Here is a 24,256-nt window from a genome sequence, read left to right on the forward strand (position 1 = left end):
CATCTTCCTCACGTGCTGCCCTGTGAACCTGTCCAGGTTACAAACATGGCAGGACACGAAGGATGGTCGATGAAACCCTCAGGTTTGAAAGAGAAAAGGTAGAAATACAAAGGGATTGTCATTTTGAAGGCCCAAAGCTCCATAGAATTCAACACAAGTCTTCTATTTTTTTTTTTTTTTTTTTGCGGTACACGGGCTTCTCACTGCTGTGGCTTCTCCCGTTGCGAAGCACAGGCTCCGGACGCGCAAGCTCAGTGGCCATGGCTCACGGGCCCAGCTGCTCCGCGGCATGTGGGATCTTCCCTGACCGGGGCACGAACCCGTGTCCCCTGCATCGGCAGGCGGACTCTCAACCACTGCGCCACCAGGGAAGCCCCCAAGTCTTCTATTTTTTGAAAGCTACTAGGTTTGTGGTCAGTTTCTGGAGATCTAGAAATCTTTCTGGGAGTGCTTTTTTTTTTTTTTTTTTTTTTTTTTTGCCATGCTTCGATGCTTGTGGAATCTTAGTTCCCCAACCAGGGATTGAACCCAGGCCCTGGCAGTGAAAGTACAGAGTCTTAACCACTGGACCACCAGGGAATTCCCTGGAGTGTTTTCAATAGAAGAACCTAGCATTTCACTAATTGAATGTTGCCAGTTAACTGATAATGTCAGTGTTGCTGACTGTTACCATAAGGAAATGATTTCCTCTTGCTGGAAAATGCTGAGGTGAAGCTTAAATAGAGGAGTACAGTATGAAAGACGTTGATAATAAGGCCACATGATGCTACCATGATTGATTGGCTATTATATGGAATTTATAGGACTTCAATCTTTTTGCCTAGTGAAACCCAGATGAGTGGTTCCCTATAATGATTGTATTTTGGGCTCTGTTAAAAGATCAGCTAGTTTTATACACTAAGCTACGACACTAAAATGAGCCTTGATTTTGAAGTCAAAAAGAGGTAGGTTTGAATTCCAACTTTTCCCCTTCCCTGGTAAGTGACTTTTGTAAATTACATAAAGCCTTCCTGGGCCTCATTTTCTCATCTTTGAAATGGAGATGAAGGTAGCTATCTGCTGTGAAGTCATGTGTGAATGGAATTTGGGGTGTGCCTGGGCATGAATAAGTGCTCAAAAGCACATACTTCTCGAGGCTTCCCTCCTTGCTCCCCATTGTTTTCCAGGCCACCATTTGTTATGCGCGAACACGTGAATTTCCTGACCACTTCCACCTCCCCTGACTGCTACTTCCACCATCATTTTCCTGGTAGCTAACATCTATTGAGTGTTTACTCTGTGCCAGATACTGTACTCTTATCTCCTTGAACAATCTGTTGGACAATCAGGACATCAGGGTTTAGAGACGTTAAATAACTTGCCTAGGGAAATTATTATTCCTACATGTAATTAGAAAGAAATAGAACAGAAATGCAAAAGTTCATGTCTGACTCCAAAGCATATGAACCTTTCATCAAACACATTAGTAGCAATAATCCATTGACTTCAGTTCTCTGAAACAGTGGTTACCAAAAAGGTTCTGAAATTGCAGGTCAATTTCTCTGAAGAACTTTGCCTGCATTAGGGAGCAGCCGCCCCGTGATTGGCTGGGGCCAGTGTGTCTTGGGGCTCAGCTGAGTCCTTTCTGGTGAAAACTACAGAAAGAAGAAAGGGTATGTCATCTTACGAGATTAAATTTTTTGTTGAGAAAGTGGCACATAACTTAACTGTTATAAACATAAAATACCTCAATTAGGATGATAATTCAAATTATAATATATTCAAGCCTAGCTTTAGGACTTAGTTTATATAGTAACTAGCATAAGCTCTTCTCTTTAAATATTACTTTAAAAAGTAAGGATAAAAGGCTGTGCTGGATTCTTCCCTGTTTAGTGAGTGTATGATGGTTGGTTTGCAAACTGGCTTCCTGACCTGGAACCAAGGAGAGACTGAAGAAAGAGGCAGACTCTCCAGATTGGTAGGTGGCACATTTAATAGGCCAGGAAACTGACATACGATGCTGGTCTTGCACAAGACAAGTAGATCTCCACACCCATCCTCCAGAATCTTAAATGTTTATGTAGTGGCCTTAAATGGGACCAGTCCCTTATACCATACAGATGGTCTTAACAACACATGCTCTCTCAAGCCTGCAGCCTTGAAAGTGGCTCCCACTGTGGGAACGGTGGGCAGTGTCAGGGAGGAAGAAATTTTCCTCTACCCTTCTAGGTTCTTCTGGCTGGTCTAAGAATTAAGTTGACATAAGACAGCTTAACAGGAGAAAATCAAACAAAATTTTTATAACGTGTACATGGGAGAGACCCAGGAAAACTGAGTAACTCACCAAAATGGCCAAAGCCGTCACCTTAAATACCATCTTCAGCTAAAGACAAGTGAGGATGTTGAGGGTAGTAGTTTGAGGTTTCAAAGGGGAGGAAGGTAATTCATATGGAGATGAAAAAGCAAATGTTTGGTAAATAAATGTTTGCTTGGCCAAGCACAGACAAAGGGCATAGAGTGGTCTCGGATCTCCACCACCACATCCAACCCATATACTATCTCTGCTGATGGCTCTATTCTGGGAACAGGCCTTTTATCTAAATTCTTTAGGTAACTTAGGAGGAGGTATTGTAAAAAGAAAGACTTCCTGAGTCTTCTGATTCTTAAAAATAATCAGCCTAAATTACTCCTCATGCCAAAGAGACACATCTTGGGGTGGCAAATTTTGTTCCTCTACAACAGAAAGTACATTCTAAGGTCAGAGAAAGGGGCGAGGGACTTCTGATTGCCGGGGTCCAGCTTGCAGGTCAACTGGTGGTCACATCCTCCCAGTGACCTCCTCCACCAATGATGCTATCATCTATTATTAAGCAAGTATGTTATGCAGTAAGCACTTCTTCCAATGTATATCTTCCAGCTTTTAGTAGATGGAATTTAGATGGCCAAATTTAAGCAAAGCACACCACGACAAACCAAAAACAGGGCTTCCCTGGTGGCGCAGTGGTTGAGAGTCCGCCTGCCGATGCAGGGGACACGGGTTCGTGCCCCGGTCCGGGAGGATCCCACATGCTGCGGAGTGGCTGGGCCTGTGAGCCATGGCCACTGAGCCTGCGTGTCCAGAGCCTGTGCTCCGCAACGGGAGAGGCCACAACAGTGAGAGGCCCGCGTACCGCAAACAAACAAACAAAAAAAAAGATGAGATAAACATAATTTTGTTTGCCTCTAGATTTTCTTATCTCACATCCTCAGAATCTCTCCATCTTCATGTATGACTCCTTTCTAAAGAGGAAAGAGCCTATTCTTGCTAGTTATTTTGAGAACATATGGACAGGATAAAGTTTATTTGTTTAATATTTTATTAAAGGATAAAGTTTATTTGTTTAATTTGTTTAATACACAGTAAAGTTCATTCAGTCATTTATTTACTCACTCAACAGAAAAATATGTATTGATCACTCTATTTTAATAAATAAATTATAAACTTTTAACTGTGAGCCATGCCCTGTTCTAGGCACTGGAGATAGAATGAAGAATGTGTGGATATTAGAGTTTTTCTTGAAATCACGTTTTGAGAGAGGAGACAGTAAGTGACCATGATGAGGTAAGGGATGGACATGGAGAGCCTGATGAGAGGATGGTGTCCTAGAGAAAGGCCAGATGTTGCAAGGAAAGATGGAGACACCAAAATGCACTCTTTCCTTCAAACTGCCTCACATATAACAGACATTCAAAAATTATTTGTTAAGTAAACAAACAAATTTTGTCAAGAATTGTTTCCTCTCCAAAAATGTTCCCCACAAGGTTTATATCATTGCACTGCTTCCCAATCCCATTGAAGGTAGGCTGCACGGGTAATGGTGGCATTGAGAACTCTTATTAAAGATTCTCTCTCCTGAGAGGCTTTAAATATGGTCAAGGATAAATGAAAAGCGAGGTCAAGAAGATTCTCAAAATGCTTCTTTGTAAAAACTGCAAACATAAATACCAGTTTGACTTGCCTGTTGTTGTCAATCTTGTTTTTTGTTTTAAAATATGGATTTTGAGATCTATGTGTAAAGTTCACTTATCAGAAGGAAGTCTTTCTGACTCAATGTTCTTTGTTTAAGGGGTGCTGCTTACCCCTTTGATTCTGGGGCAGCAGAATCAAAGTCATTGCTTCTTTCAACATGTTCAGCAAAATGCTTGCCAACATCTATATATGCTCTGTTGTTTTCAGGGCTTAACTTTATAGCCATTACTTGTTCACTGCCATGTGGGATGTGTAAGGTAAAATGCTGGGTTCAAAATTCTCATCATGGATGACAAGCCATTTTTAATCACTCACTATTTTCTTTTGAGGAAGTCAAGATTTTGTCATTTTGAGAAGACACTTAAGAGTCTAAATATATGCTTTTACTTATTACAGTTGCCACTTTATTACTTGGGGAAAGTTTATGTAAGATAAGAACAGCAGACTGATTCCCAAGAGGAAAATAACATTTTGCTGTAAACCAGTTTCACTGCAAACATTGGGGTGTTAGATTCTTGAATGAATTTAGACTATACTCATCATAACTTGGTATTTGTCATTTCATGAGATAATCTCATTCGAGCTAAGTTGTATGCCTTCTTCACGGAGAAAATTTATGAAAGGAAGTGATTTCTGGCTGAGTGCCATGATGCTGTGTTTTACATGGGGCAGGAGGAAGTGGAGTGCTGAAGAGGGTGTATGTAAGACCACAGGGATTCATGGGGGTCCCACATCACTATGGTAATATGCTTCCACTGGCTAGAGAAAGTTGACTCAAACAGCTGTTAGAGTTGGAGAAGGAAACAGTTATTGACTAAAAAAATTTTCTTTTATTGTGCTAAAATGTAACATAAAATTTACCATTTTAACCATTTTTAAAATTAATTTTTATTGGAGCATAGTTGCTTTACAATGTTGTGTTAGCTTCTACTGCACAGCAAAATGAATCAGCCATACATATACATATATCCCCTCCCTTTTGGATTTCCCTCCCATTTAGGTCATCACAGTGCATTAAGTAGAGTTCCCTGTGCTATACAGTATGTTCCCCTCAGTTGTCTATTTTATACATAGTATCAATAGTGTATATGTGTCAATCCCAATCTCCCAATTCCTCCCACCCAACCCCTTCCCCCTTGGTATCCATACATTTGTTCTCTATGTTTGTGTCTCTATTTCTGCTTTGCAAATAAGGTCATCTATACCATTTTTCTAGGTATGACATATATGCGTTAATATACAATATTTGTTTTTCTCTTTCTGACTTACTTCACTCTCTATGACACTCTCTAGGTCCATCCACTTCTCTACAAATGACCCAATTTCATTTTTTTTATGGCTGAGTAATATTCCATTGTATATATGTGCTGCATCTTCTTTCTCCATTCATCTGTCGATGGACATTTAGGTGGCTTCCATGTCCTGGCTATTGTAACTAGGGCTGCAATGACCATTGTGGTACATGACCCTTTTTGAATTATGGTTTTCTCAGTGTATATGCCCAGTAGTGCGATTACTGGGTCATATGGTAGTTCTATTTTTAGTTTTTTAAGGAATGTCCATACTGTTTTCCATAGTGGCTGTATCAATTTACATCCCCACCAACAGTGTAAGAGGGTTCCCTTTTCTCCACACCCTCTACAGCATTTATTGTTTGTAGATATTTTGGCGATGTGCACAATTACATGACATTAATTATATTCACAATGTTGTTCAGCCATCACTACCATTTCCAAAACATTTTCATCAAATTCCGTCCCACACCTGCCACAGATACTCTGTTAAGCAATAATCCCCCATTTTTCCCTCTTCTTAGACCCTGGTAACCTCTAATATTCTTCCTGTCTCTATGAATTTGCCTGTTCTAGATATTTGATATAAGTATATTCATACAATATTTGTCCTTCTGTGACTGGCTTATTTCACTTAGCATTATATTTTCAAGGTTCATCCAGTTTTAAAATGTGTTAGAACTACATTCCGTTGGATGACTGAATAATATCCCATTGTATCTATAGAGCACATTTTATTTGTCTATTCATCTGTTGATGGGTATTTGTGTTGTTTCTACCTTTTGGTTATTGAAAATAATGCTGCAGTGAACATTAGTGAATAACTATGATTGGGTTTTTCTTTTCAATTCTTTTGGGTATATAACTAGGAGTGAGAATTGCTAAATCATATAATTCTATGTTTAGCTTTTTGAGGAAGTGCCAAACTATTTCCACAGAAGGTTCTACCAGCAATGTAAAAGGATTCTGATCTCTCCACATCATTACCAAAGCTTGTTACTTCCTGGTTTTTTGTTTTTTCTTGGATTATAGCCAAAGTAGATGTGAAGTGATATCTCACCATGGTTTTGGGTTTTGATTTGCATATCTCAAATGACTAATAGTGCTGAGCATCGTTTCATGTGCTTATTGGCCATTTGTATATCTTTTTCTTTGGAGAAATGTCTGTTGAAATATTTTGCCCATTTTTAATTAGGTTATTTGTGGTTCTGTTCTTGAGTTGTAGGAGTTCTTTACATATTCTGGAATTAAACCTTTATGAAATATATTATTTGCAAACACCTTCCCCCACTCTGTATATTTTCTTTTCACTTCTTTGATAATGTCATTTGATGCACAAAAGTTTTTTATTTTTGTGAAGTCCAATTTATCTTTTTCTTTTGTTGCTCTTACTTTTGTTTTTATATCTAAGAATTCATTTCCAAATCTAAAGTCAGTCTGATTTACCCTTATGTTGTCTTCTAAGAGTTTTATAGTTTTAGCTTCTATATTTAGGTCTTTGATCCATTTTGAATTAATTTTTGTATATGATGTGAGGTAGGGGTTCAACTTAATTCTTTTGCATGTGGAAATCTAATTGCCCCTATCACTGATTCTTTACTCCTCTCACAAATGTTTTTCCTTTCTTGTCAATATCTTTAAAACTTTAAGAATTCATCTTAACCATCACATAAAAATACGACAAAATAAACTTCTCATTACCTCACATTTTAAGGGTTAACTCCATTTCTGACATTTATTGTTTAGAGAGGAGCAGCATCCACAAACTGCTTTTTCTCAGTAGGACCTGAAAATTGCAACTTCATTTTCTGAGGAGACTAACGTGTGACAGACAGCTTGTTATGGAACTATAAACTTTTTTTTTGGAACTATAAACTTTAATGGATAACTTGAAATAGAGGTTTTCCAAGGTCCTTTAGGGTTAGATAGTCACCTGTACAGTTTCTTCAGATGTCAGAAATAAGGTTGACTGGGTTGTTTGGAAGCCACTGATATCATGGGGATATTTTAGCATCCAGAAGGTAATCAATAAGTATATACTGATTGATGGGCTTGAGGAGAGATGCTTCTGGCAGAATCTCAGTCCCGTTTTGATTTTGACAGCTCAGGGCCCATGACTGTGTCTGTTCATCTTTCAACAATTTTCTTTGCTCAAGGAAATTTGTGGCCTTTCTTTTTCGGTAAAACTTTTTCCTTAAAGAAGGATTACAGTTCCTATAAGGAAGCTGCAACTTTCCCAACTTATTTTATTTCAAGAAAATGTAATGAGCTTCTATTATGTGTTAAGAGTTATGCTAGGTATTGGGAATCCCAAGAAGAAAAAGAAACAATGCTTCCCCAGGGTAACTCAATAATGCAGTGAGGGAAATAGATATGTATGTATTCAGGTGTACTAAATTATTGAAGACCAAAGATAGTACTTTCCAGAACTACAAGAGTTGTGATATTTTATAGGGGTGGGCTTTGGACCCCAAATGCATGGTTCAGATACTACCTCTACAACTTACTGTGTGTGGGGGAGCTGGTTACTTAACCTCTATGAGCCTTAGTTTCCCACTGTAAAATGGAGGTAACCAAATTTAACTCAGAGGATTTTTATAATACAGTAGAGATACAGAAATACAATAGGTGAATGTTTCTAGTTGGCACACAGTAATTGCTTGAGAGCTAATGTTTATAGAGTGCCCATGCAGTTCCAATCTCTCTACATGATTATCTCAACAATATATGGCACAGATACTATCCCCATTTTATTGATGAAACTGACTTATGGAGGTTAAGTTGTATGCTCCAGCTCCATAGCTAGTGAGCAGGGGCATTGAAATTTGAAGCCAAGTGGTCTAGTCATAGAACTTATATTCTTCACCACTATTATATATTGCCTTTCACTGGAACAAGTCATGTCCTGTGGTCCCATAATTGAAGGAGTAATTATTTAGAGTTGGGATACTCATGGAAGTCTTCCTGGAGGAATTAGACCTTGAGCCTGGCCTTAAGGTATAACAGAAAAACTTTAGTTATTATTTCTCTTTAAACTCTAGTTTAAACACACAGTGTTGTGTTAATGTTATGAGGATAGTGAACAGTATTTTGATTTTTTAAAAATGCCCTGGGGTTAAAACTTGTATGCCAACTTCCTCCTGATATTTATTAAACTTGATGATGCTGCATTTCTCTAACCATCACATTTCACTATTTAATACTGTGAACGACAGCATCTCCCATAAGAGCTGTGGTGCAAAGGAGGGATAAGGCTACAGTTCAGAGGCTGTCACTCAGGGTTAGTGCTTTCACCACCTTCAGCAGGATGTGAAAATCATAGGTTAAAAGGGGGTAGAAGTTGAATTTGCTTCTTCAGGGCTATCCCTTGTTACCCAGTAAATACGCTTGATACTGGATAAATGTCAAAACCACCCCCCCCAAACTTTGCAATCTGATAAAAACGACACCTTACACTGCTCAAGTGAGAATTCTGCAAAAGCTATAAGTTCATCTGTTTCCTTGTTGATAATAGGCACAGCTCATGATTATGGGCATTTGCTCAATTTGTCCCCACTAGGACTGTAGGAGCATATTCTTCTAAAGTGATTGACAGCACACAATATATTGAGATCTTTTTATTCCTTGTATTAATATAATATGAACTGTGAGAAGATGAAAGCCCCATTTACATAACCTGAGATAAAAGGAGGTGAAGTATTGTAATTATCCTTTCAAGCTAAATTTTCACTGCTATTTAAATTAACCTAGGTGAAGAGCAAGTTAAACCCAAGGAGAACTCTTGCCCCATGAAATCTACCTGTGAAATCAAGAGTGTTTATAAACTGGTCAATCAATTAGCTATTTGCTGTTGAGACGCAGACTTCAAGTTGAAAATAATGACAACAAACCCGGGAGTGCTGTGATGCTGTGGGGCATTTAAATTTTTCTCCAATGATGTTCCATTTACATTTGGGTAAAATGGACAAGATTATTACAGCTGGCCATGCTTTCTTGGTTTTGCAAAGTAGTGAGATGGAGAGAGCAATGATCCGGAGTCAGAGAATGTGGATTTTGGTTTGAGCTCTGCCACACGCTAATTCTGTGACCACATGAAAATCACTACCCCTCTCAGGTCAGTTTGCTTAAATGTCAACTGGTATATATGCTATCTATATACTCTACAATGCTGTGATTCTCAAAGAAAACTTATAAGTGCCTATCAGAGAGATAGTTAAACTGATATTTTAAAATCCACTATATCACATAATCCTTACAACCTAACATTAATTTTTTAAAAATCCCTGAAGTTTCTGCTCTAAAAACCAGAATGTTCAAATACTTGTTTTCATTTTAGTATAAGAAGAAGTATCAGAGGACAAGGAAGCTATAGCTTGTCTGATGCTTTGAATCCCATTAAAAATTAAATAAAATATTAAAATCAAATTGGTTATTTTTTTATTATTCTGGAAGCTACCATTAAATTCTTTGGAGCTTTACAAGAAGAAGAGTTCAGAAGATACTTGCTTTTTTATTTTTAATTTTTAAATTTTTATTGAAGTATATTTGATTTACAATGTTGTGTTAGTTTCAGGTGTACAGCAAAGTGAATCAGTTATATGTACACATATATCCACTCTTTTTAAGATTATTTTCCCATATGGGCCATTACAGAGTATTGAGTAGAGTTCCATGTGCTATACAGTAGGGACTTATTAGTAAAAGATACTTGGTTTGATTATGTATTCCTGTGTAACAAGTCAACCCAAAACTTAGTGGCTTAAAGTACAAACATTGATTATTTCACAGTCGGAGTGGATCAGGAATCTGGATGAGACTTATCTGAGTGTCTCTGGTTCAAATTTGTGTGGTTTCAGTCACGCTGCCTGCTGGAGCCACAGTCTCATCTGAAGGTTCAACTGTGGAAGGTTCAGGTGCAGGACCTCTTATGTGGTTGTAGGAAGCTGTAGTACATTGTAGCCTGTTGAAATGAGGGCCTCAATTTCCTGCTGATTAAAAGTCTCCTTTCTTGGAACACTCTTGCACTGTTGGTGGGAATGTAAATTGATACAGCCACTATAGAGAACAGTATGGAGGTTCCTTAAAAAACTAAAAATAGAACTACCATATGACCCAGCAATCCCACTACAGGGCATATACACTGAGAAAACAATAATTCAAAAAGAGTCATGTACCACAATGTTCATTGCAGCTCTATTTACAATAGCCAGGATATGGAAGCAACCTAAGTGTCCATCAACAGATGAATAGATAAAGAAGATGTGGCACATATATACAATGGAATATTACTCAGCCATAAAAAGAAACGAAATTGAGTTATTTGTAGTCAGGTGGATGAACCTAAGAGTGGCATAGAGAGTGAAGTAAGTCAGAAAGAGAAAAACAAATACCGTATGCTAACACATATATATGGAATATATATAAAAAAAAGTGGTTCTGGAGAACCTAGGGGCAGGACAGGAATAAAGACACAGACATAGAGAATGGACTTGAGGACACGACGAGGGGGAAGGGTAAGCTGGGACAAAGTGAGAGAGTGACATGGACATATATACACTACCAAATGTAAAATAGATAGCTAGCGGGAAGCAGCCGCATAGCACAGGGAGATCATCTCCGTGCTTTGTGTCCACCTAGAGGGGTGGGATAAGGAGGGTGGGAGGGAGATGCAAGAGGGAGGAGATATGGGGGTATATGTATATGTATAGCTGATTCACTTTGTTATAAAGCAGAAACTAACACACCATTGTAAAGCAATTATATTGCAATAAAGATGTTAAAAAAAAAAAGGAAGTCTCAATTCTTTGCACTGTGAACTTCATAGGGCAGCTCAAACATGGCAGCTGAATTCCTCAAGGTGAGGGAGTGAAAGAAAATGAACATCCAGGACAGCAGCTACAGTTTTTCTATAACCTGATTCCAATAGGGACATCCCATGACTTTTCTACATTAATTAGAAACATATCAATAATTTCAATTTGCCCTTAATGGGAGAGGATTATGTAAGGCTGTTAAACCAGGAGATAGGGATCATTGGGGTCATTCTAGAGGCTGTCTACCACAACATTAAATATTCCTCCACCTTGTTTACTTCAGGACAATGGTTATGGATATAGAAAGTGATTATTTTCTGTCTCTCACTGGAGGAAAACAATAATCTTTACAAAGCAGATGCCATTTATTTAGGGTAGGTAAATTCCAGCTCTACCTTGAAATATGTGAAATATTGGTAATTTCAATGACTTTAGAGGACTGTGGATGTATGAATATTAGTTACCAAATATCAAGTGTATAAAGGAGAAGCAAAGATGAGCCACTTTAAGTCTTGTTTGTTGGCTACAGGTAGCTTGTGATCATAGTTTATCAATCTTCACTTTGTTCAGAAGTTACATGAAAACTCATATCTTTCAGCTTGATTATTACAGTAGCTTCTTCATATACTAGGCATGGTGATGAGGGCTGTTATTTCGGGCCAAATAGCTAAGTGGACACAATTGTCTCTGTGTCCTCTTTCTCTTTCTGGTATTCTCAACATCTCTGCCAACTCCTGCTGGCAAGAAAAGATGTGAAACCAGTAACTTGGAGGCACATCAAAGTATTAGCTCATCCAATGGTATTTGCATTTTAAGCTTGGCTTTGTGGAATGAAAAGCTTTGTGGACTGATGAAGGAATTTCAGTAAACAGGTGGGAATGGTGTTTTCTCTCCAGAGGGAGCCTGCAGAGGGAAAAAGCCTCAGTTCACACGTAGTAGGAATTACCTGCCCTTCTTAAAGGTAAAGTCCTATTTCTCGTTCCAACCAAGTGTCATGGAGCAGTGTGCTGAGTTGAAGGTCATTACGTTTCTGTGGCACAGCAGATACAGCCTCTGTTTCCTGGTGTTTAGCTTTTGTGCATTGTGAAGGAGAGAAGGAAGGGACAATAAATATTGAGTTGCTGGAGAAGAGCTCTATTATTCCTTTTATTCAACTGAGTGAAGATTCCTGAGAGACAGAAATTGTGGAAAATAGTGAATAAGGTGAGTTTGACAATGGGGCTAGGATGGAAGGAAATTGACATAAATTGTGTGCTCTGCTTTTCATAATTTTCTTTATCTTTTATTCTTGAAGAGTAAATATTATTATTTCTAGTTTTTAAATGAGAAAACTTTTGCTTAGAAAAATTGGGTGATTTTCTGCATCCTTAAAATGAGGATAACGCTAGCCTTTCCCTCATAGGGCTGTTATGAGGATTAATTGGATGAACACCTAAAAGTGTTGGATAAATGATTGTGTTGTTCTCATTACTATTATTGCTGTTTGACAAAGTCACATAGTTAAGAATTAGCAGGGTAAGAATATGATCCAAGATACCTTATTCAACCTTTTCTGCTTCCTCTAAAATAAATAATTTGATAGTTCATGATGGGAGGTTGATTCAGGTGGGTGAGAGAACAAGGAAGGAAGGTAAAGAATTGCAAGTAGTAGAGGAAAGAGGCCGTGAGATGGTTTATGTAACAAGAGCAACTGAAGGGTGTGGGAGTTGATGTAGACAGACATGAATTGCTGGAGGGTTTTAAAGTCAACTGTGATTTATTTGAATTTGATATATTGAATGCCAAGGGAGGATGTTGGGAGGGTGCATTATTTGGTCAACACAGGGGTGGAAAAAAGTTTTAAGGGCGACATTCTCAGCTATTAATAAAGAAGGGAGGGCAGAGGACAAGAGGCTTCTTTTAAAAATAAACTGAGACCTAGAATAGGAGGGAAGAGCAGGCAGATGATACCTTAGAATGGGTCAGATAAACACTGGGCTGCAAAATGCTGCCTCAGTTCTTGGCCATGGTTATGCCTAGACTTAGAGTCCATGATGGGTTCCATTGAGATAATGTGGTTGGCACCTGCAGACGATACCTGAGCACTGTGGGAATGAGTGGTTTTGCATGGAGCCAGAAATCCAGTGAGACTTGCCAACACATCTTCTGGGTTTTATATTTGCCATTAATGAGGACCAAATGAGGTGTGGGTTCCTGCAAAAGGCTGCACAGATGAGGTTTGCAGAATTACAAAAGTAGAATTACCCACAGAGGCAGGGTGATTGCCAGCCTGAAAGTGTGGTGAAAATCTCTGGAATTCATGGCTTCATGACTCGCACTGGGGCCAAGATGGATTAATGTAAATTAGAGGCAGTGGAAAGCGCTGTGATGGTGAGGAGGATGCCTGTAGCTACAGAGGGTTCTAGTCTTGAAGGGACCTTCAAGCTAAGCTACAAGTTTGGGTTTTGTTTAGTGGAAGAGAGATGTGAATGCTATGCTTCTGTTCTCTTCTCTGTGTAGTGGAGAAACGCCCACTCCAGTGAGATGAGAAGAGGTGTTGTCCCCTGTTTGCATGTACTAACTGTGTTCCTTTCAAGGGAGATACCACCTTCTTTCAGCAGGGTCACAATTTTCAAGATGCCGGGCCATGGGAAGAAGTACTGTGTTCACCTGAGGCTTCCTGAGAGTCTACCAGATTCAGTAGGTGATCTCCCTCCCCAACCCTCAGTCCCACTCAATTTCTGAGCTCATCAGACCTGGGTAGGAAATGTATCAGCAACCTCAGCTTCTCTACCTGGTGGGATCTGGAACGCAACTTGCTGCTTTGGACACAGATCATAAGCATAAAGGATAAGCCCTCCCTCACTCCCTCTGACAGACCTGTTTGTTGTATTGCCAGCCTCTGACTGGGAGTCCTGTGAATCAACAGATCATCAGGAACCTGTTCTAACCACCAACATTACTTTTAGTGGAAGCATTTATTTTGCTACTTGCTACCCTATTGGATCCTTTCAGATATTGGCAACTGTTTGAGTCATCTTATTTCATGTATATTTTCTCAGTTCTTGACACTCCAATTTAGGCTTGCCAGCTGCAGGGTTCAGATTGTAGAAGTCCCATACTCTGAAGGCAGCAGAGCCCCCTGGAGGTAAGAAGAGAATGGCAAGGGATGGGAATCGCCTACCTCGGGCTTCCCAGTCTCTTCCACATCATGATAATACTTGCACTGCTCAGGCACACAGGGATAAATGAACTAATCTTGCTGGAGGTTCGGGCCTCCCAGGCTCCACCCTTGAGGACCAAAGGGATTAAGATTCTGTTAGGTTTCACACTGGTTAAGAAGTTGTAAAACTAATATAATGTTATATGTCAATTATATCTTGATTTAAAAAAAGTTGTGGTCTATCTGATCATGAACTACATTATATTTATTTGAGGGATGTAGCCTAAAGCAGGAGACAATTTTCTCTCAGTGAGCATTTATAATTTGGGAACTATGATGGTCTCTCTTTCTCTCTCTCTCTGTTCTGATCACCACTGCCTACTTTGTCTGAACCAATCTTGCTTAGTTCATTCTTCTTCCTCTTGCTTCTTTAATTATCTTTTCTCTCCCTCAGCCAACTCCTCACCTGTACTCCAATTTTTAGTCCATTTCCACAAGTTTCCCTCACCTGGAATGTTCTCTGTAAGCACATCTTGATCTCCTAGGGGAACAGCATGTGGTGTGGTTTGGCCCAGTTGAAAGAGCAAAGGATTTTGAGTTAGATTACCCAAAATTTGAATCTCAGTTCTGCCACTTATTAGCTTAATGACCTTGGGAAAATTACCTGTATAATGAATAATACTATGTCTAAAAGAAATGATATACTTAAAATGGTAGACATAGCTCAATAAATATCTGCTATTGTTAATTATTTTTCTGTCACTAGTTAGCACTGTGTTAGACTATAGTTATTATGCAACCTCTGACAGTGTTTCTTTACTTACATCAGGGATTTGGAGTGTATTTACATTTATGTAATTCTAACAACTGCAGTGACCTAGTATTATGTGCCAATCACAACACAATAGAAGCCATACATCAGGAGAGCAACAAACATGGGCCTAATGATACCAGCAATAACCTGAAAGGAGGGAGGAATTAGAAAATCTCTAATAAAGCTATGTGAGAACTCATAACTGTGTGTTAGTCTGTTTGGCTGCTATAACACAACACCATAGTCTGGGTGGCTTAAACAACAGAAATTTATTTTTTACAGCTTTGGAGGCTAAGAAGTCAAAGATCAAGGCAATGGTAGATATGGTACCTGATGAGAACCCTCTTCTTAGTTTGCAGAGAGCCATCTTCTCACTGTGTTCTCACATGGTGGAGGGAGAAGAGAGAGAGAGAGACATCATCTTTCTCATGTTTCTTCATAAAAGGGCACCAATCTCATTTATTAGGGCTCCACCCTTTTGATCTAATTATGTCCCAATGATCCCATTTCCAAATATCATCACACTGGGAACTTAGGCTTCACTGTATGATTTATTTGTGGGCGGGAGCAAACATTCAGTCCATAGCAAATTGAAATGATAGTTTCAGCTGTAAATCATGCTGGGAGCTCAGTAGCAGACAGCCCAGAAAGAAGAAGTTGGGACCAGGTAGGTTTAGGGTTAGTGAAAATTTGTCAGTATCTAAGCAGTGTGGAAACACAAATGGTGTTTGTATATTAATTTCACATCCTGTAACTTTACTGAAGTTTGTTTATTAGTTCTAATATTTTTTTTCAGTAGAGTCTTTAGGGTTTTCTATATAGAATATCATGTCGTCTGCAAATAAAGACAGTTTTCTTTCTTTCTTTCTGATTTGGATACCTTTTATTTATTTATTTATTTTCTTGCCTAATTGCTCTGGCTAGGACTTCTGGTAATATGTTGAAAAAAAGTGATGAGAGTGAGCATCCTTTTCTTATTTGTGATCTTAGTGGACCATTGAGCATGGTATTAGTTGTGTGCTTGTCATATACAGCTTTTATTATGTTAAAGTATGCTCCCTCTATACCCAGTTTGTTGAGAGCTTTTATCATGAGTGGATATTGTCATACGATCAGTTAATTTACAACAAAGGAACCAAGAATATACAATGGGGAAAAGATAGTCTCTTCGATAAATGGTGCTGGGAAAATGGGACAGTCACATGCAAAGGAATAAACCTGGACCGCTCTCTTACACCATACACAAAAATCAACTCAAAACGGATTAAAGACTTGAACATAAGATCTGGAAACCATAAAACTTCTAGAAAAAAACACATGGGCTAATCTCCTTGACATTGGTCTTGCCAATGATTTTTTGGATTTGACGGCAAAAAGCAAAGGTGACAAAAGCAAAAATAAACAAGTGGGACTACATCAAACCAAAAAGCTTCTGCACAGTGGAGAAAACCATCAACAAAATGAAAAGGAAACCTATGGCATGGGAGAAAATATTTGCAAGTAACATATCTGATATTTCCAAAATATATAAAGAACTCATATAACTCAATAGCAAAAAGAGCCAAACAATCCAAATAAAAATGGGTAGAGGGACTGAATAAACATTTTTCCAAAGAAGACATACAAAGGGTCAACAGGTACATGAAAAGATGATCAGCATTACCAATCATCAGGGAAATGCAAATTAAAACCACAATGAGACGTCTCCTCACACTTGTCAGAATGGCTACCATCAAAAAGACAAGAGATAACAAGTTTTAATGAAGTTTTGGAGAAAATGGAGCCCTTGTGCACTGTCGATGAGAATGTACATTGGTGCAGCCAGTATGAAAAGCACCATGGAGGTTTCTCAAAAAGTTAAAACATTGAGCTACCATATGATCCAGAAATCCTACTTCTGGGTCATAAAACAGGATCCTACCATATGATCCAGAAATCCTACTTCTGGGTCATAAAAACAGGATCTAGAAGAGATAACTGCACCCCTGTGTTCATTGCAGCATTATTCACAATAGCCAACATATGGAAACACCCTAAGTATCCATCAGTGGATGAATGGATAAGAAAGATGTATATATTCAATGGAATTTATTCAGCCATAAAAAAGAAGGAAACACTGTCATTTATGACAACATGGATGAACCTTGAGGGCATTATGCTAAATGAAATGAGCTGGACAGAGAAAGACAAATACTGCATGGTATCACTCATATGTGGAATCTTAAAATCGTAAAAGAAAACAGAAGTCAAAAACTCATAGAAACAGAGAGTAAAAAGTGGTTGCCAGAGGATGGTGGGTGAGGGAAATAGGGGAGGATTGGTAAAAGGGTAAAAGAGTACAAATTTTTCAGCTATAAAATGAATAAGGCCTGGGGATTTAATATATAATATGGTGACTATAGTTGGTAATACTATATATCTATGTCTTATATTACACGTTATTATATAACTTATGTGATATTTTATTATACATAAGTTGTATTATCTAATTAAAAATTTTTAAAAGGGTTGAATTTAAATGTTCTCACCAAAAAAAAACCCCAAAAAAACTAAAAAAGCACAAGATGGATATGTTAATTAATTAGATGGTGGAATCCTTTCAAAATGTGTATTTATATTGTATTTATGTATCTCATATCACCATGATGTATACTTTAATTATCTTACAATTTTATTTGTCAATTACACATTAATAAAGCTGGAAACAGTCCAATTCCTTATTGCTACATCAAACTGTTTCCTTGGCAGCAGCTGAGCCATCTGAAATTAGTTAAATTATGTCCAATGAACTCTGCTTGAAAATGTAGGGGAGGAGGTAATACACTTTAGGCATATTTAAACAAAAAGCTGACACTTAATCATGTAAGTTTCAGTTATCTGGATAAATCACTTAGGTGGACTAGACAGATAGAAAAAAGGAAACACTGTAATGCTGTGTCATATCAGGTACACTCTAAGCAATTACATCAAATATTGAATATTCACTTTTAATCTTGTCCCTCGAGTGGTGACATCAGCATTTTGCTTCTCTTTCTCGGTAGAGATCTGTTCACAGTGTCCTGGATCTTTGCAGAATCTCTCAGGTTGTTGTTCAGACCCCAAATTTACTTTGTTTCCCCAGTTTGTGGGCTTTGAGGTCATGATACTTTTTCTTAAAATAATATTAAGGATGTTAAGATTCCAGTAACTGAAGTTTCAGAAACTGAAGTTTCAGTAACTGAAGATCCAGATATGGATTTTCTGTAGCATGATGAGAATGCCTCTAAAATCAATCTGTGAGAGTTGATCAACTGTGTCAACTACAAGTTTATAGATACTTATTCTGAATTTTTTATCTGATATCAGAAGTTGGCCACTTGTCTTCTCTTAACCTCCTTTTTCCCCTTAAGTTGTATACTTTTCCTCTGGTATAACATCAATTTCTTCAGCATTGCAATTTTGATTTGTCCATGAAATAAACACCTGTGGTCCTCTACGTAATGCTCTAGAATATTTTTTTCCTTTTGTATAAAATGCTTTGATTGTTTCTGAAATCATTCTGAGGATCTTTAATGTGTCCATTCCATTTGCCCTTAGATTCTTAGATAATTTTCTGAAAACACGAAAAATAAGAATGGTTACCAACTTACAATTTAATCTTAAAGCTAGTATAAAAATCCAACATATTCTAAAGAGTATTTCTACTGGTTGTTAAAATAACAGAGCATATTATTTTAAAAACAGACACTTTGCCTTTGAATGCATTTTGTGTTTGAACCATTTTCCAATTCCTCCCTTCCTTCTTCACTTTTCCTTCCTCCCTTCCTTCGTTCCTTCCTTCTTTCCTTCCTTCCTCCATCTACAAATAGTTATCAAATACCCACGTGTGGCAAATTCCGTTCTAGGGGCTGGTGTGTTTCAGTAAGAACAAGGATGTCAGTGTGGCTGGAGCAGAGTAAAGAGGTGATGGTAGCAGGTGAGGCTATAGAGGTGGAGAGGTGACAGGGATCAAGATTCTGCAGGGCCTTAGAGGCCGTTGTAAAAATGTCATTTTTTGTTCTGATGAGATGGGGGCCATTGTAGGGTTTGAGCAGTGGAGTGACATCATCCAGTTTACAGGATCACTCTGATAGTGTGTTGAGAATAGACTATAAAGGGAAGAAAGATAGAAGCAGGAAGCCTAGCTAGGGAACTTACATAATAATCTAAGCCAAAAATGATGCTTCTTGGACCAGGGTGGAGATAGTGAGAAGTGGTCAGATGCTGGATATATTTTGAAGGTAGAATCAATAGGATTTGCAGGTAGAGTAGACATGATGAGGAGAGTAGATGAGGAAAAGACAGGAGTCAGGGATGATTCCAAGGAGTTTGACCTGAATAACCCCCCCTCCCCCCAAAAAAGAGTTGTTATTATGAGGCAGGAAGAATGAAGTTCAGTTTGGGACAGATTGGGTTAGAGGTGCCTATTAGGTGTCTAGGTGGAGATGTTTTATTCTACATAGTTTAATTTAAAACTCTCGAATTGATGGGTGAGTTTGGATTGAAGATATACATCTGGGAGACTTCCATATATAGTTGGTATTTAAAACCATGAGAATAACTGAGATTTCTAAAGTGACTGATGACAGGGAGGAGTTTTGAGGACTGGGCTATGGGCACCTGAGTTTGGAGAGCAGGGAGATGAGGAGAAACCAGCCAAAAAGAAGTAAGTAAGTGAAGAAAATGTTTCCAGGGAGACAGTAATAAACTATGCCACATCCTGCCCTTAGATACATTAAGATGAGGACTGAGAGCTGCCTATTGGAAACGGAAATGTGGAGGATCGGTAGCATCAGCAAGAAAAGACAGTTTCATTGAGCTGTTTTGCTGGAAAGAGGTGCAGAGAGGGTGGTAGTTGTTGGAGAAAGATGAGAATTCAAGGTAAATTGATATTTAACTAATGTCATCAAAATGAATGGCAAGGGAAGGTGGCAATCTGAGAGACCCAGAGCATCTTAACTGCCTTTCATTTTGTCCGAGAAGACTGAATATCCTGTTCGCTCTTTATTAATCTTCTGAGATTTACCAGTCATCAAACTTGGACTTTCAGGTCTAGAAACTTTTGTGATGAAGGAATTTTGTTAAGAGAACATCTCTGTAGTTAATTAAACTATTAGGGCTCAATCTAATCAGAACCCTGATAAGAAGCATTAAATATATTTCCGCTATTTTGACTGATTTTTAAATTAAATTATTAATTCATTTGTTCAAAATATTTATTAAGCACCCACTATGTATGTGTGAGTGAATTGCTAAGGACAGAAAGATGAGTGTGGAGTAATCTTTTTTTAAAAAAATAATTAATTAATTAATTAACTTATTTTTGGCTGCGTTGGGTCTTTGTTGCTGCGCGCGGGCTTTAGTTTCAGCGAGCGGTCCGTGGACTTCTCGTTCCAGTGGCTTCTCTTGTTGAGGATAACGGCTCTCCAGGCCCACGGGCTTCAGTATTTGTGGCACGCGGCCTCAGCAGTTGTGGCTCGCGGGCTCTAGAGCGCAGGCCTAGCAGCTGTGGCGCACGGGCCCAGCCACTCCGTGGCATGTGGGACCTTCCTGGAACAGGGCTTGAACCCGTGTCCCCTGCATTGGCAGGCGGACTCCTAACCACTGCGTCACCAGGGAAGCCCGTGTGGAGTAATCTTGAAGGTATGATAAACACATAAACCAATAATGACAGTACAAATTGATTTGGGCTACAATGGAGGGACTTTCAAAGTACTGTAGTAACGGTAAACAGCAGAACCCAGCAGAAGGACTAGCTGAAAGATTTATAAGCCCACTAAAAGAAGAAGGGGGATTTAGACCTCCAAGAGAGCGTTGGGCAGGATAATGTTGAGAGGTCCTTGAAAATTTGAACTTGGTGAAAACAGTGAATGCAGTCCTCTCTCTGGGCAAGAAGAGCCGGGATCACATGTCTGTGGGAAAATATTTATCAGGATACAAGGCGAGAGAGGTTGTGCCCCTCTGTGTGTGTTAACATGGCTGGAGAAGGTCAACTGATGCCCTAAGACCAGCTCAGCAATGGTTCCCCCTCAGCCCTTCCATCCCTTACAAGAAGGAGCTTAAGGTCTGTTGCACAAATCAGCTGATGAGTTAAATGCCAGCCAGATCCAGCCAGCTGTGTTTACACTCAGAGGGGAGTGGAAACTCTCATTTCATGAAATGGAAACAAATGTTATGTCTAAGGATACCTTCAAACCAAAATTTTAAACTTTAATCGCTCACCATGTCCCAAAAAACATTCTTTTAAAGCAATGTAGATCAAAGATAGTGATGTAGATCAAACATGACATACAAAAACAATGATAAAAAACATCCATTAAAGTTGAGATTGACTGTGAAAGAGTTAAGGACATGCTAGCTAGGGAGAAGAACTCCGAGGTGCCTCCTTTCCCTTCCCTTCTGCCCTAAGCACGTACCTATTTTGTTTAATGGTGAATTCAGGGCTCAGTGTTCAATGTTGGTCGACAGCAACATGAATCAGATTTGAAGCAGGGTTTAAGGAGATAGTTATTATACATGGCTGAGCCCAGAGGGAAAGCCACGATAACTGTGGTGATTTGAAAGGATGCAGATCTGGGTAATGATTTACCATTTTTTCCTTGTGGTATGCTAAGGGCCCAGGACCTGGCAATTACTTCTTTGGACAACCATAATCACAACAGTACTACAATTACAGGATGAAGAAGAGTTAACTTTTTGTAGAGAACTTAATATATATTTGACATCGAGCTACATACTTATCATGAACTATCTCACTGAGTCCTCATAACACATTTTCAATGCAAGTAATATTGCTATTCATACTTTATAGATGATGAAATTGAGCATTAGAGAGGTCAAATGGAGCGGGGATTTGAATCCAGGTGTGTAGGGCTCAGTCTCTATGCTACAAAGTTATCTTGTGTCCACAATGCATCTTGCCTGTTACTCTGTAAACCCCTTTCAGTGGAATTGCATCTAGTTGACCCTGATAACCCTGTGATGCCTACCACTGTGTCTTGCAGGTAATAAGTTTGTTGGATGAATGAATGAATGAATAGAGCCTGTATCAACAATTACAATTTCCCTTAAGAACTAGTATGTTGTAATTTCTAAAGTAGCATTTTATTTGAAACAACACTCTTGGAAAAGGGCAATAATAAAGTAATAAACGACCGACTATCTAAAATATTAGTTTCGACATCATCTTATTTATTTTCAATATTGCTCAAAGATTCCTCATTTAAAAAGGAAAAAGTCTAATTAAACAAGAATCTTAAAACAAGCAGTGTGCAATGTATTTGTGTATATATATATTTCTTCCATGTGGTGATGCTTTGTGCACTTAATTTTTATCTCTAAAACAGAATTAAATTGTTTAGCGACCTGAAAATTGAAAAATTTCTCTGTACCCAGAAAAAAAGGATCATTTCTGGACTGAGTGTGAATAAATGTTCCCTGGTTAGCACTTTAGTTCTTCACCAGTCTAATGTCAGAGATTTGTATTTCCTGGATTAATTATTAGTCTAGGCAAAGACTATGTGCTGTCATGCTTCACAATCAATACTCAGACTGTTTTGAAAGAAAGATAATTTGGTGTTTTGAAACAGAGATAATTTTGTGTTTTCTGGCTCATTCTTCAGGGATAAAAATAAAGTGGAGAATATGCACTTCTCATCTTTATTGCAGTGGAGACAGCAGTTGATTAATTAAGTTGTCACCCAACTGTAAACAACCTATGTCAGTTATTTTACAACTTTAATAAAGTTTTTAGAAACTTACATCAAAATTTTAATCATCATTACATGTATTATTTATAATACCCAGGTAGTATCTGTGTGTTGTATTTATAAGCATTGGACATGGTACATAATTTCAAACTTGATTTTTTTTTTTTTTTTTAGTTTCTGCTTATAACAAAGTGAATCAGTTATACATATACATCTGTTCCCATATCCCTTCCCTCTTGCGTCTCCCTCCCTCCCACCCTCCCTATCCCACCCCTCCAGGCGGTCACAAAGCACCAAGCTGATCTCCCTGTGCTATGCGGCTGCTTCCCACTAGCTATCTACCTTACATTTGGTAGTGTATATATGTCCGTGCCTCTCTCTCGCTTTGTCACAGCTTACCTTCCCCCTCCCCATATCCTCAAGTCCATTCTCAAGTAGGTCTGTGTCTTTATTCCTGTTTTACCCCTAGGTTCTTCAGGACATTTTTTTTTCTCTTAAATTCCATATATATGTGTTAGCATACGGTATTTGTCTTTCTCTTTCTGACTTACTTCACTCTGTATGACAGACTTTAGGTCTATCCACCTCATTACAAATAGTTCAATTTCATTTCTTTTTATGGCTCAGTAATATTCCATTGTATATATGTGCCACATCTTCTTTATCCATTCATCCGATGATGGACACTTAGGTTGTTTCCATCTCCAAGCTGTTGTAAATAGAGCTGCAATGAACATTTTGGTACATGTCTCTTTTTGAATTATGGTTTTCTCAGGGTATATGCCCAGTAGTGGGATTGCTGGGTCATATGGTAGTTCTATTTGTAGTTTTTTAAGGAACCTCCATACTGTTCTCCATAGCAGCTGTACCAATTCACATTCCCACCAGCAGTGCAAGAGTGTTCCCTTTTTTCCACACCCTCTCCAGCATTTATTGTTTCTAGGGTTTTTGATGATGGCCATTCTGACTGGTGTGAGATGATATCTCATTGTAGTTTTGATTTGCATTTCTCTAATGAGTAAAGATGTTGAGCATCCTTTCATGTGTTTGTTGGCAGTCTGTATATCTTCTTTGGAGAAATGTCTATTTAGGTCTTCTGCCCATTTTTGGATTGGGTTGTTTGCTTTTTTGCTGTTGAGCTGCATGAGCGGCTTATAAATTTTGGAGAATAATCCTTTGTCATTTGCTTCATTTGCAAATATTTTCTCCCATTCTGAGGGTTGTCTTTTGGTCTTGTTTATGGTTTCCTTTGTTATGCAAAAGCTGTGAAGTTTCATTAGGTCCCATTTGTTTAGTTTTGTTTTTATTTCCATTTCTCTAGGACGTGGGTCAAAAAGGATCTTGCTGTGGTTTATGTCATAGAGTGTTCTGCCTATGTTTTCCTCTAAGAGTTTGATAGTGTCTGGCCTTACATTTAGGTCTTTAATCCATTTTGAGCTTATTTTTGTGTATGGTGTTAGGGAGTGATCTAATCTCATAC

The sequence above is a fragment of the Mesoplodon mirus genome, assembly GCF_964341445.2.
Source record: "Mesoplodon mirus genome assembly, chromosome: 2".
Taxonomy (NCBI): domain Eukaryota; kingdom Metazoa; phylum Chordata; class Mammalia; order Artiodactyla; family Ziphiidae; genus Mesoplodon; species Mesoplodon mirus.